Raw genomic sequence first — 12,457 nt, 5'->3', positions numbered from 1 at the left:
GTTTAAGAATAGCTGACTCTGTCTCTGAGCCCAGCACAAACAGTGACTAATGCCTTCCAGCCACCTCTGGCTAATCATGTTGCAAAAAAAAAAATAGGAAAACCTTCCATTTTAGCTCTCCATTTCTCTCTTTTTCCACTTAGCGTGCACTTTTATTTTACCTTCGATTGACTTTTTTAAAGCTTGTACATTCAAGGCCTAAACAAGCACTTTTGTAGCTACAGAGCTGTGAGGTTTTTGCACTTCATTAAGCTGCTTTTTCGTACATAAGGAGTTTTCATGTTTTTTTACTTCAACAGCTGAGCAAGACAGGAACAAGGTTTACTAAAAGGCTTATCAGTCTGAAAGAATACTGAGAAAGCATGTATATCACTTGCATTGCACTATGAGAAAACATTATTTTTAAAATCGAATTATGAAACATAAGGAAGGGGCAAGTTAACAATGTAAATGACGAAAACGCAATTTTACATTCCCTCCACAGGTTTACAGTAAAGTCATACCAGATAACTAATCACTCACATCCAGAAAGAAAGTATTCCAGACATTAGAAAACATGTGCAGTTTACCAGTTATAACATAGTGTGTCCTTTCTGAAATACCTGCTGATGACATCTGCACTAACCAACTGCCAATGGAAATATGCAGTGCAGATTTCTAAATCTTTAGAAGCAAAGAAATTTCAAACTCATGAATGCTTTAATTAACCACCCACTTAAGTTCCAATAAACAGAGTGTCGTCTTCTTTCTTTCCAGAGGAGAAAGGCACCCATTGGGGATGTTCGCTCTCTCTCCGCCTCTTTGCGTAGGTGATTGAACCTCTAGCAGTATGGATCAGGTAAGACCCACAGCTAGAGGGATTTCAATGGAGTTTTGATCCCAAGGACAGTGTGTCTTTTTATGCTAATATACATCTAACAGCTGGTCATATCAGTTCGTAGTCTATCTTGGATCCCACAGATACACGGCGAAACCTCTGGACCTAAGGTGAATTGGTGGAAATTGGTCTACTTCCCAGACTTAAGGTGATTTGTGGGAAACTGGTTTACTTCCTGGTGAGAGGACATGGCCAGTCATGGTTGGCTGAAGTTCAGCTGCATCTTGCCAGAGACCTCTTTAAATATCTAGGTATGTTGGTGACCAAGGACCTACACAATTGTTGGGACTTGAATATTGAAATCGTTGCAAAGGCATGTGTGGTAAAGGAATATGCGTGGTAAAGGTAAATGCGTGGTAAAGGCAAGCGTGGTAACGCTTGAGTACTTATGGCACGCGTGGTCCGACCACTCTCTTAATGCCGTTTCCCTCGCTGATAAGGCACAACACCAGGCAGGAATTGCTGCGATGGGCTTGCCTTCAGATTTCCTTAAAGGGGAGGTGGGCTCTTTTCAAAGTGAAACAGCTGCACCTGTTCTTATATATTCTACAGAATAACTATGTATCCAAGTCACTCCCAATTCTCCTTGGACCGTCAATTAATGGGCAGTAAATTTCAATGGGCTGGTGGCACACTTTGAGGCCATTTAACAAATGTGTGCAGGCTACCCATGTTGCTGGGTTAGAGGTACCAATTCTCTTCCCGTACTACTGCACCTCTCTGGACATTCCAATCATCAACTGGATTTGTGGCAGTCAGGCTGGAGCTGGATCTCCTGAAACCGCCAAGTTTGCATTTCATCCTATATGAAAGTATAGTCCACCATGCACCACCATCCATTACCAGAATGGCTCTGCTACCCTGGCGCAAACCTCTAAAACACGTTAAATACAGGGAATACCGACGAGAGAAACGCCCGTGTGGCAGGGTGGCTCGCCCATACGGCCAGGCTGGAATGTTTCTGAAAATGGAGCTTGACTGGCATTTCGATGCTGGGGGGCCTGGATCAGATGTGTTCTGGATCATATCACATCATTTAAAAAACTCTCTGTATGTCTTTGCACTACACAAAACACAGCTCTTTAAATACCTTCAGTGTTGACAAGCCCTTGAACCGCCTCAAGACAAACTGCAGGCCCGCCAAGACTTCAATCCCATAGAGCACAAGTTAAATTTGGAATAGATAGGCAAGAAAGGTATGACCAGACGATACATTCCATTGGTGATTAAAATGCCTGACATCCTTAGAAAATGCGTGGATGAATGGGAATTGGACCTGATCAGACCTCGCCTTTTCAGCCTGCCAGCTAATCGTACAGAGTGCCTAAAATGTTCCCTTACTTCGTAACATTGTTAAATTACTCACCTCTCAGCATGCACTTATCTACTCGAACTTTGAATAAAATATATAAAATCAATAAAAATTCTACCATCAGTGTTGTACAAATATTTATTCAGCACACAGGACCGCTACATAAATATTCTTTTATTCGAAAAGCGGAATATATTAGTGGAAATTTAAATATTGCTGTTTCTTCTTTATTTAAAAACCCCTGGTCAAAGGACAGGTCAGAGGGAATGCAGATGCTCCTGGGGCCTTTCTTTTCTATAAGGTCTTGTTTTTCTCAGTCTAACATTGAGGGTACAACTTTCAAATTGGAAATAAATTCTGAATTTTTATCATGTGGGACAGAAAAGAAGGGTAATGTTTTGAAAAACTGCATGTCTGTGGGATATGTTCTGTAGGACAATTAGCTTTGCTCTAAATAGGAAACTTGAGAGAGCTTCATCTATTGGCTCAGTGCCTCACATCAAGATAAGGAACTTATTTGTGTTAATCTAATATGCGTACACAAAGCAGAAGTTCAGATTTTTAACCTAATAAGGCTCTTATTCACTTCCTTTTTATGGCTCCCGGTATGACGATGTGGCAGATTCTCTAACGCCAAGTCACAGCAGACCAGCAGGTTTACTGAATGGTAAAGAAGCGTTAATCTTGATCAGTCAATATCAGTAGATGGATAATACTCACTTTAAAAGGAATGCTGCAATGATGCCATAGGGAGGCATCAGGATGACCCACCAGATGCAGCAGAATGCATCAGTTGGGGAGTTTTGTGGCGCCGTCATCTACACAGAGAGGGGTATGTGTTGCAGACAATTTGATGAAAATTGTACTTATCTCCTCAATTGGCGACAAATAACCTCGGTAAGCATAACATGATCATGGCAAAACGGTCAAGGTAATGATATTGTCGTAGTAGCTCAACTGAGATACAAATTTAGTCTCTTTAGCCAACGAATTCCAAAAATCATATCAGAATTAGGATAGGTTATTACAACAAAATAAAGTTCTTCGGTGTGTCTGCAAAGTAGACCCATAATGTTAGAGAAACCTCTCCTGCTGTGTCTGAACCTAACGGTGTACCATAAACAGTTTGAAGTATCTTAGACTCCTTTTTATCTCACCTGGGAATATTATTTTTAGGGCCTAATCATGGTCAGTAAACATTCCACATGCACTACCATCTAATAGTGCTGGAACACAAATAGTCTTTCCTTCCTCAATCTTCAAAACAATACACAAGGCAAACAATAGGCTATTTGATCCCCTTAGAAGATAATGCACAACGTCTCTCCTCGTTTTCTCAGATGCTTGAAGTTTATTCAGATTTGTTTGCCTGACGGCCAGAGCGGCGGTCGACCTTGAATCTGGGGAACTGGGTTTGAGTCTCAGCAATGACACTGAACATCCTGTGATTCTGGGCAAATCACTTAATCTCCCGGCGCCTAACAAAAATTAATGTGTCCTCATGTAATGCAACTGGTGCTATGTAAAGCGCTCTGATACCCGAATCGGGTCAAGTTCGCGCTATATAAAACGCTGTAAAATAAAAAATATAAAAAATAAAAAAATGCTAACGGCAGGCTTGAGTCATGTCCCTTTAATAAGGTCGCAGTTAGGGGGAAAAAGCTACAAAGGGAAGACAAAACCTCCTTATTGCAAACTGGATAATTCTTGATGGGAAGTCACCAGTGATTTTTGGACTGAATATGACGAATATTACAGGAGTTGATAAACAAGGCACCAAATACCACACTGATAAGGATTGAGAAAAAGCCCATAAAAGGTCTTTCAGAATTAGAATTCCAGACAGAAATCCAGTTCAAATGTAAAGCAAAAATCAGGACAAAAAGTCTACAGATTTTGGGATAAACCCAACAAAAATAGGGGAGCGCATGCATTGCAACACATCCATCTCAAGGCTAGATTTCTTTATAGAGGGTCAAGGCAGGAGGTGCTGTCAGAGGTAACAGTTCAGCATCATCTTTGGGAATTTCAGACACCAAATACTGGGAAGGCAACTGTTTTGGAAGAGAGCAACCCTAAGGCTCACCAAGCCCACTTCTTCCAAGGATGTTATCTTTCAAGCATGCAGGGAAGAACTCCCATTTGGCATTCTTCTTTTCCTCCATGCCCTTCCGGCCGCCATCTTGAGCCAACACTCCATGCAGGCTAGGGAACACTACTCGGGGCGAGCACAACCGCAGAAATGCTGACCATGCAGGAGCAGCACTGTGGAAGATGTCTCACTGTGCATTGAGAGAGAAGACGAGAGGATGCAAAGATCCGCGTATGCTATGCTGTGTCCAGTAAGTCACCTGTCTTGATGTACCATTAACTTAAAAATGAAAAGTGCCCATGCATGTGGTAAGTCTTTTGTCCATTAAGTCTGTATATTTAGAATTCTCCCCCCCCCCCCGGCTCAGCATGTTATGGCTTGCGTTCTAAGATTTAGCAACCCTTCTAAAACCTACCTTTTCTGGCTCATTCTGTGCCTGTTACTTTGCCTTTAGCAGCACTTAGGTGCCTTTTGCGTGTTTGTTGGCACTTTACAAAAAACAGCTTCTGATGATGACTGTAGCCCTATCCTAAATGTTGCATATTATGTGAAAAATCCATGTGGTTCACTTCATAGGAATCTCTCAAAACGTTTATCAGGTGATGTGCCAAGGTGGCCTTGTATCAAATGCTGAATCCACACGCAGGAGGCAGCTGAACACAGAGGTTTCCAGGGGTCCCTTTCCACGCGTGTAACACAGGCTGGGTCTATCCACCCACTGCCCTTTGAATTTAATGCAAGTCCTGCTTTCAGTATGCTATAGCACTTTCTTCCTCACTGAAGATATGTTTGCGAAATATAAAATGAATAAACAAAACATGAATTGGCAAATGCCAATAGATCTGGCCTTGGCAAGCACACAATTTGTTATCTATTTTTTGCCAACATATGCAATATAAGGGCAATAATAACATTTTAAAAATAAAGACATAGCCCATCAAATTTGCACCACCTGCCTTGGCACTGAGGTGCACTTTTTTCAGGGGACTGTGCACATGTGAAAAGGGGAACATTCCATCCATCACAGTGCAAGACAGCCAATGGGTGATGAGGGCTGACCCGCTGTTGTGTGCAGTGCTGGGTGGAAGCAATATGTGACTGACAGTTGAACAGACCAATGGATGAAAAGGCCTGGCCACCAGCTCCAATGTGAATGTTTATATGTATGTATTTTTAATATGATTTTTTTGCGGATGACATGACAGGCAAAAGAACAGAAGTTATCTCGCCAGTCATGTCTAAATAAACATGTTCCACCAAACCCACATATTTCAAGTAAGAGCAAAGTAAGCCTGAACTTTTAAACAGCAGCAAGAGTGATCGATATAAAATAACGAATTTGTTTTTATTCGTGAACATTTTATAACCGTAGAACATATAGTGAAAGGATACCAAAACAGAAAGGATTTGCAGGTAAAGACAAAAAAGAGGGCAAACACGAATACATAAATTAATTTTTCTGGTGTGGAAGAGAAGATATTTTCAGTAACAGTACTGATTCTTTAAATATATTCAAGGGGTTCAGAAGAATATACAGAGCAAACCCATGCCACAAAGGCAGTTTCCAACAACTGAAGGCAAACTGTTTATAAGATAACTTTAAACAAGCATCGGCCAGGCCAATAGTCTGAGCTGCCATGGTTAAAATATTACACACAAAAAAGCTGAAAAAAGAAAGCAAATCAAACAATTGTCTTTTTGTGGTATAAAACACATCTATGAGATATAGATTTTAATGTCTCATCATTTAATGTACATTTGTCACCTAAAAATTGCGCCACAGCCAGTCAGGCTTCAGCTTTTTGTGAGCGAACAGAGATATTTAAACACGGTTTAACCATTAGTTGTGCAACGGCCTGAGTTTCCAGCGCCATGGGAAACATGCTGTTTTTATTACATTTTAGAGGCGTGCATTATCTAAGGGAGCTGGTAACCAGCGCCCAGTATTACGCAAGGTTCCTTCCTGTAATCCCTTGTTTCTTTTGATTGCATTACCTGTGGTGAACAGACACAGGAGGTTTCACAATCAACTCTAAAGAGGGCGGGGCGATGGAACTCACAGAAAGCAGTTTGGTGAAAGAGATATATATGAATAAGAAGACCACGCCCATAAGCTCATGCGTGTTTCCTGTCTCTTTTCTGGCGGGAAAATGACCACTGTAAAATTTGATTCTTCCAGTTCGCTGCCTTATTTAGGCGTTTATCCGCATACAAAATGTACTGTCTACAGTGCAGGTTGGTAAGAAGGTGGAAAATGTTATATTAATGAGTTCTGTTTACTTTTCAGGCTTCGGTAGGGCTTGAATGTGGCATCAGTACGGTATGTGCTGCATGAGGCCTGCACAGTGCTTAATTTGTAAAATAATAAGTGCCAGGGTCCCGACCGGAAGGCCACTGCAGCTTGCACCACCCATTGCCCCGTCATCGCTGCCAAAGATGGTACCAAAACAACTACTAACCATCTCTCTCACCTGCAAGGGTGACATTTCAGATTATTCCAGGCGCTCTAAGCAAAAGGAATGGCTGAAGGAGGGGAACAGGTATTAGTATTTTTAATGTGTATTGTATTCATAAACAACCCTTGTTCTGCTCATATCTAAATTAGGCAGGGTAAGTAGGCCAACGGGGGACGAAGCGTATCGTGGCACTTGCTACCCAGACCCGCCTGTTAGCGGGGCACAAAATGGACAGAGAAGGTAGCGAGTTGAGCCTAACAGTATGAGAAGTCTACCCCCTTACGATCAGAGAAAGAACCAACTAAAAACAACAACAACAAGCATTGAAAATGCAATAGGTCTCGCAATAGAAGAGTTTAACTTTTTTCGTTTTGCAAATGGATGAGTGGCGTTGCGTGGATGAGTGGCGTTGCGTGGATGAGTGGCGTTGCGTGGATGAGTGGCGTTGCGTGGATGAGTGGCGTTGCGTGTGTGAGTGGCGTTGCGTGTGTGAGTGGCGTTGCGTGTGTGAGTGGCGTTGCGTGTGTGAGTGGCGTTGCGTGTGTGAGTGGCGTTGCGTGTGTGAGTGGCGTTGCGTGTGTGAGTGGCGTTGCGTGTGTGAGTGGCGTTGCGTGGATGAGTGGCGTTGCGTGGATGAGTGGCGTTGCGTGGGTGAGTGGCGTTGCGTGTGTGAGTGGCGTTGCGTGTGTGAGTGGCGTTGCGTGGATGAGTGGCGTTGCGTGTGTGAGTGGCGTTGCGTGTGTGAGTGGCGTTGCGTGTGTGAGTGGCGTTGCGTGTGTGAGTGGCGTTGCGTGTGTGAGTGGCGTTGCGTGTGTGAGTGGCGTTGCGTGGATGAGTGGGGTTGCGTGGATGAGTGGGGATGAGTTGCGTGTGTGAGTGGCGTTGCGTGTGTGAGTGGCGTTGCGTGTGTGAGTGGCGTTGCGTGTGTGAGTGGCATTGGGTGTGTGACTGTGCTGCCTGTGGCGAGTGCAAACTACAATCAATTGGCACAGAATAAAATAATATTTTTAAAACATGATTTTATTATGCCAAATCACCTATCCACAGCAATGTGGCCGTGCAACAAAATCTGCAATGCAGAAACTGTGATGGATGAATCACAGCTGCAGACTGGGGTTTGAACAGAGCGCCAAGACGGCAAGGAATTGGTGATCCCGCTGTATAAATATATAACAACATAATATAACACTACAGCAAACACTACACGAAACCATGGAAGATGTCTGTCAAATCCAGGCATTTCTAGCACAAAAGTGAAGTGTATAAAAAGAGTGTGAAGATTTCCTTTGTACCCCTAACAACTCGCTGCTGATTTGTGAAATATCTTTTGGGGGAGAAAAAAAAACTGACGTTAAGTCGTCATTGACCTAAATCAGCAATGTCATGAATTAGACGAAGTGGCTTGATTGAAGAGATTACATTAAAATGCTTAACTTCCCTCAAATTGTCATCTTGTTATTTGTTTTCCAAGACAAGTCTTTCTATGAATGATGTGATGAATGATGTGACGCAACTGTGAATTGAACTGGCACTAGGGAGTTATTGCCTGATGACAGGACCCTTTGTTAGGTGTTGTGTATACTTCCCAGCAAGCGGGAGGGCCGCCCCGACCCGTTCGTAAAAGCGCTTTATAATGTAAACATATTTACTGCTCCTGAGGCGCCAGCGCATTTGACAAACAGAAGTTCTGGGCGTCTTTAATGTGAATTTGGACCCGGTCCACCGGGGCGGGGAGGCGGGGGGAGGGATGTTAGTAGCAGCTGAACTTTCAAAAATGCAAAACGTGTCTTTCTGCGTATGGCATGCGCCTGGAAACGGGCGTCGCGGCGTGTATTTAGGCGCAGGGGTCGTGTCAGTGTCCTGAGAGGGGCTGAAATGAACTGGGCTATCTATGTCCACATTGGGAGACCACGGAGCCGGATGGTCCCTAATCCCGCCTTCAGCGCCTAGAGGCTGGCCTAAAATAACAACAAGCGCTATACAACCACCAAAATAATGATTTAAAAAAAAAAAAAAAAAAAAAAAAGCTAACCTCTGGAAGTCTGTGCCATGGCAGGCGAGGGTCCCTGTGAATTATTTTCATGCTGCAAAACAGGCCTACTATTCTGGTGACAGGATGACGCAATGTCCCCCGGACAGGCACGGGTTGCACAAGTGCGCGTGCAGCGGAAGTTGTGTTGTTTCTGTGGTTGTGCAGGGATCCTCTGCCCGCGAGGTTACCAGGAAGGACGTATTTATTCATTCACATTTTTGGAAAGGAAGTGCTGCGCCCCAGGGGGTGTGAGTGGAGGTCACAAACGCCACGGGTTGTTCGACCACAGGCTACAAAAGTTTTTTTTCTTTCTCTAAATAGCGTTTGCTTCCAAAGTGTATTTTTGCTTTATTGAACTGTAAAAGCCAAACTATTTGAATTTAAAAAAGAACTGTAAATACCACGTTAATATTACCTGCCTGTGTGCCTCACATCTATCTCAGAAGGATGGATGAAAGGCGGAGCAGGCCCTACTGATGGTACACATCTGTGACCAGCAAGTTTAACGCAAGTCTTAATAAATGTTGCATCAATCAATCCTATTAAACTTGGAAGCTCTTTGCTTTATGATGACGTCACCGCGAGGCTTTTCAGACTTGCTTATGGCTGATTCCCACATTTTAAGTTTTACTGAAAAGCAGAATGTGTTTACGAGTCCGGACCACAAGATGGTTAAATAATGGACAACAAATGAAGCCACAACAGTTAAATCAGCAAAACTACTAGAACATGTAAATGAAGGGTTTCCAACTTTAAATGCATTACTTTGCTTTTACAGTATGAATAAAATATGTTTTCACGTTTTTTGAATATTTTCACATGCAACGAACGAGTGTGAAAGCGGGATGTAATTAGGGGGGAGGAGAAGTCTGGGCAGGCAGGATGACTCAGGGGAGGGGGCTGAGCGGGGCAGAGCGGCATGTGGGTGTGAAGAAGCCGGGCCTTTGAAGTGAAGCTAAGCTTCACTTCAAAGGTGTCGGAGGAATGCGGGCGGCTGTGCACGCGCTTTTAAGCTCAATGCACATGCGCATTGAGCTTAAAAGTCACGGGCACTGCAAGGAATCGCCACGATTCCTTGCAGTGTGGATAAAGAGTGGATAACTCGCAATACTCTCGCCTTGCTCGATGCGCATGCGCATCGACAGGCGAGACCTAAAAACGTTATGACCCCATAAGGCGTATGGAGGATGGCCTCAAAAACAAAAGGTCTCAGAATTTGAGTGAGCTAGAAACAAATGTTTTAGTTAAAATGTGTTGATTGTGGAGCAGATGCCAAGTTATGTGGCAAATCCATAATTATGCATAAAACACAGCAGCCGCAGAATTGCATAATTCCAGTGGCCCTGCTAGCACATTAACACAATTCTGGCATTTTCTCCAGAAGCAATATGCATGTTGGTACATGTCTGACACTGATCATAAGGAAAGTAAACAACAGAAAGTCAAGGGTCAATAGATTAAAATAGCAAATTAGGCTCTGTGTATAATAAATTACATACAGCGTCACCATAGGGATTTTGGGGCCCCGCGCAAGATATATTTTGGGCCCTGATTAGAACTTCGAATTTTGTTACACAGTTTCTGCTAATTCAAGCCCACGTGATGGCAAGTAATATTAAATCTTACTTAAACATTCAGAAATGAAGGTTTCACAATAATAGCTGAAATATGTATTGCCTAGTGTCCCAAAAATCCTTAGGGTGACACTGGGTACAGAGAGAAAAAGAGTGAAGGATAGAGGTGCTTGAGATTTGGGGGTGGGGGCAGTTGCTCACTTTACCCATGTCTTAAAACGTCTCTGATGTCGTCGGATGCTTAGCGCTCTTCTATTGGTCTTTAAAAAACATCCTCGCCTCCCTTTAGGTACAAAGTCTGCGCGAGCAGCTTCTTCCGGGTTTGTAGACACGGAAGTCTCACACACAGCGCCACATGCGAAGGGAGTGTCTCTGTTCCACTCCCTGCACCAGAATACCCCCACCCTGACAGCAGTATACCCCCACCCTGCCAGGGCCTGTGGGTGCTGGCCCCTTATACAAAAGAAGTTCAGTCGTGCTGGCAACTCGGCACCCGTCTGGTGTCTCTTATTTTTTTGCAGTTTTATATAGCGGAACTTGACCCGAATCGGGTATTAGAGCGCTTTACATAGCACCAGTTTCGTTACATGAGAACACACATTCATTTATTTTAGACACGGGAGATTACGTGATTTGTCCAGAATCAAAGGATGTTTTAGTGTTATTTCGGAGACTCGAACCCAGTTCCTCAGGTTCGAGGCCGAGCGCCCCAGCCGTTAGGCCAAGAAGTGATTCACCTACCGCTGAGCGCAACGAAAAAAAAGAAATTATTGTTGCGCAGGGCGGTAATTTCTTTATAATAAATAAAAGACACAAATGGGCTTTACGTGAAACCACGTTATCATCACAACGTAAGAGTTCCACACATGACTGACTCTGGCCCAGCCCTTTAGGGGCACGAGGCTATTGTGAAATCTTGTGTTACTTCAGAGCGCTATTGAGACCTTCTTGTCGCCTTCCCTTAGGATTTTCAGTGACCCCGTCTCATTTCTGCAAGTTTTTCCCCGGCACCCTCCGCTCCATATGGAAACCTCTATGCGTCCCTATCTGTACCAGCCCCGCCAGCCTTCCAGAAGCAGCGCCCGTCGGACGGTCTCGGGATTTCCTCAGGCGCTAGACGAAACTTTATGAAAGACACCCTGCGCCCTGAGGCTGCAGGAAGCGCTGGAGTGAGCGAGCCTGAAAGGAGCGCGCGCGCACTCACCTGGGGTCTGGGCGCGCAGTCCGGTCACGCGGTGGAGGCGGGAAGGGTCTCTGAGGGGGGAGTCGGTTCGCGGACTCTGAGCAGTCGACACGAACCCAGCCCGGTCGGCGTCCGTCTGCTGCGCGAGCTCACTTCAGTCTCGAGCGCTTCACTTCCCCTTTCCTCTTCCAGACGCGCAGCCACTTCCTTGTGTGGGCGGACGGAGCTGCAGACGGCCCACTGGCTGCCTCTGGCGGCGTGTGTGCCGAGCCTCCCCTGACTAGAGTGGGTCTCCCTGACTTCTAAGGGGTCTTAGTGGATGTCAATGCGATTCCAGTGGGCTGATATCCTTCACTTTGAGGAAGTCTTCCTTTATTTATTTATTTATGCGTTTTTATATAGCGCAGACTTTACCCGAAGGCGTCAGAGCGCTTCACAATAGGAACAATAATGATACATGAGGAGAAAATTACAAGTCAGCATGTTCCAAAAGCAAACATTAAGTTACATGAAGCAAAAGTGACAGTTGTGAGCAAACAAAATACATGAGGTAGCAAATGGTGCAATACAGGAGGAAAAAGTGACCTGTGCATGTTAAAGGAGAAAACAAAGTACAATTTGAGGTATAATACTGCAATATATGCCAGACACGCAAGCACAAGAACAAACGTTACGTAGGCAGTGGTGGCGCTTGTGCAAGTATCTAAAGCAAACAAAATGTAAGAGGTAGCAAACAGTGTGTTACAAGAGAAAAGTGGCGTGTGCATGTTACAAAAGAGTACCAAACACAGGTACAAGGATAATACTGCAATAAACAGCAAACACTCCAACCACAAGAACACACTGGGAAGGCACTTCCATAGTCATGGAAAGTAGAATTTTCTATAATGGAAGGTCTTCCCTTAGGTAATAGAGAGGGTGTGAATTAAGT

At 44.1% G+C, this 12,457-nt stretch overlaps 1 protein-coding gene across 1 annotated transcript in view; it reads right to left on the bottom strand.

The window, feature by feature from the left end:
- Positions 1-11,900, bottom strand: part of ARPC1B (actin related protein 2/3 complex subunit 1B) — a 101,034-nt gene extending 89,134 nt beyond the window's left edge. The window contains exon 1 of the mRNA XM_078665052.1: positions 11,548-11,900. The gene's annotated coding sequence lies outside the window, so the exon portion shown is untranslated. The remainder of the gene's footprint in view (positions 1-11,547) is intronic.
- Between the last annotated feature and the right edge of the window lie 557 nt (positions 11,901-12,457).

Source organism: Lissotriton helveticus, chromosome 10 (genome assembly GCF_964261635.1).
Source record: "Lissotriton helveticus chromosome 10, aLisHel1.1, whole genome shotgun sequence".
NCBI classification, from domain to species: Eukaryota; Metazoa; Chordata; class Amphibia; order Caudata; family Salamandridae; genus Lissotriton; species Lissotriton helveticus.
Note: the sequence above shows the minus strand (reverse complement) of the source record. Positions and strands in the feature narration are given on the sequence as shown.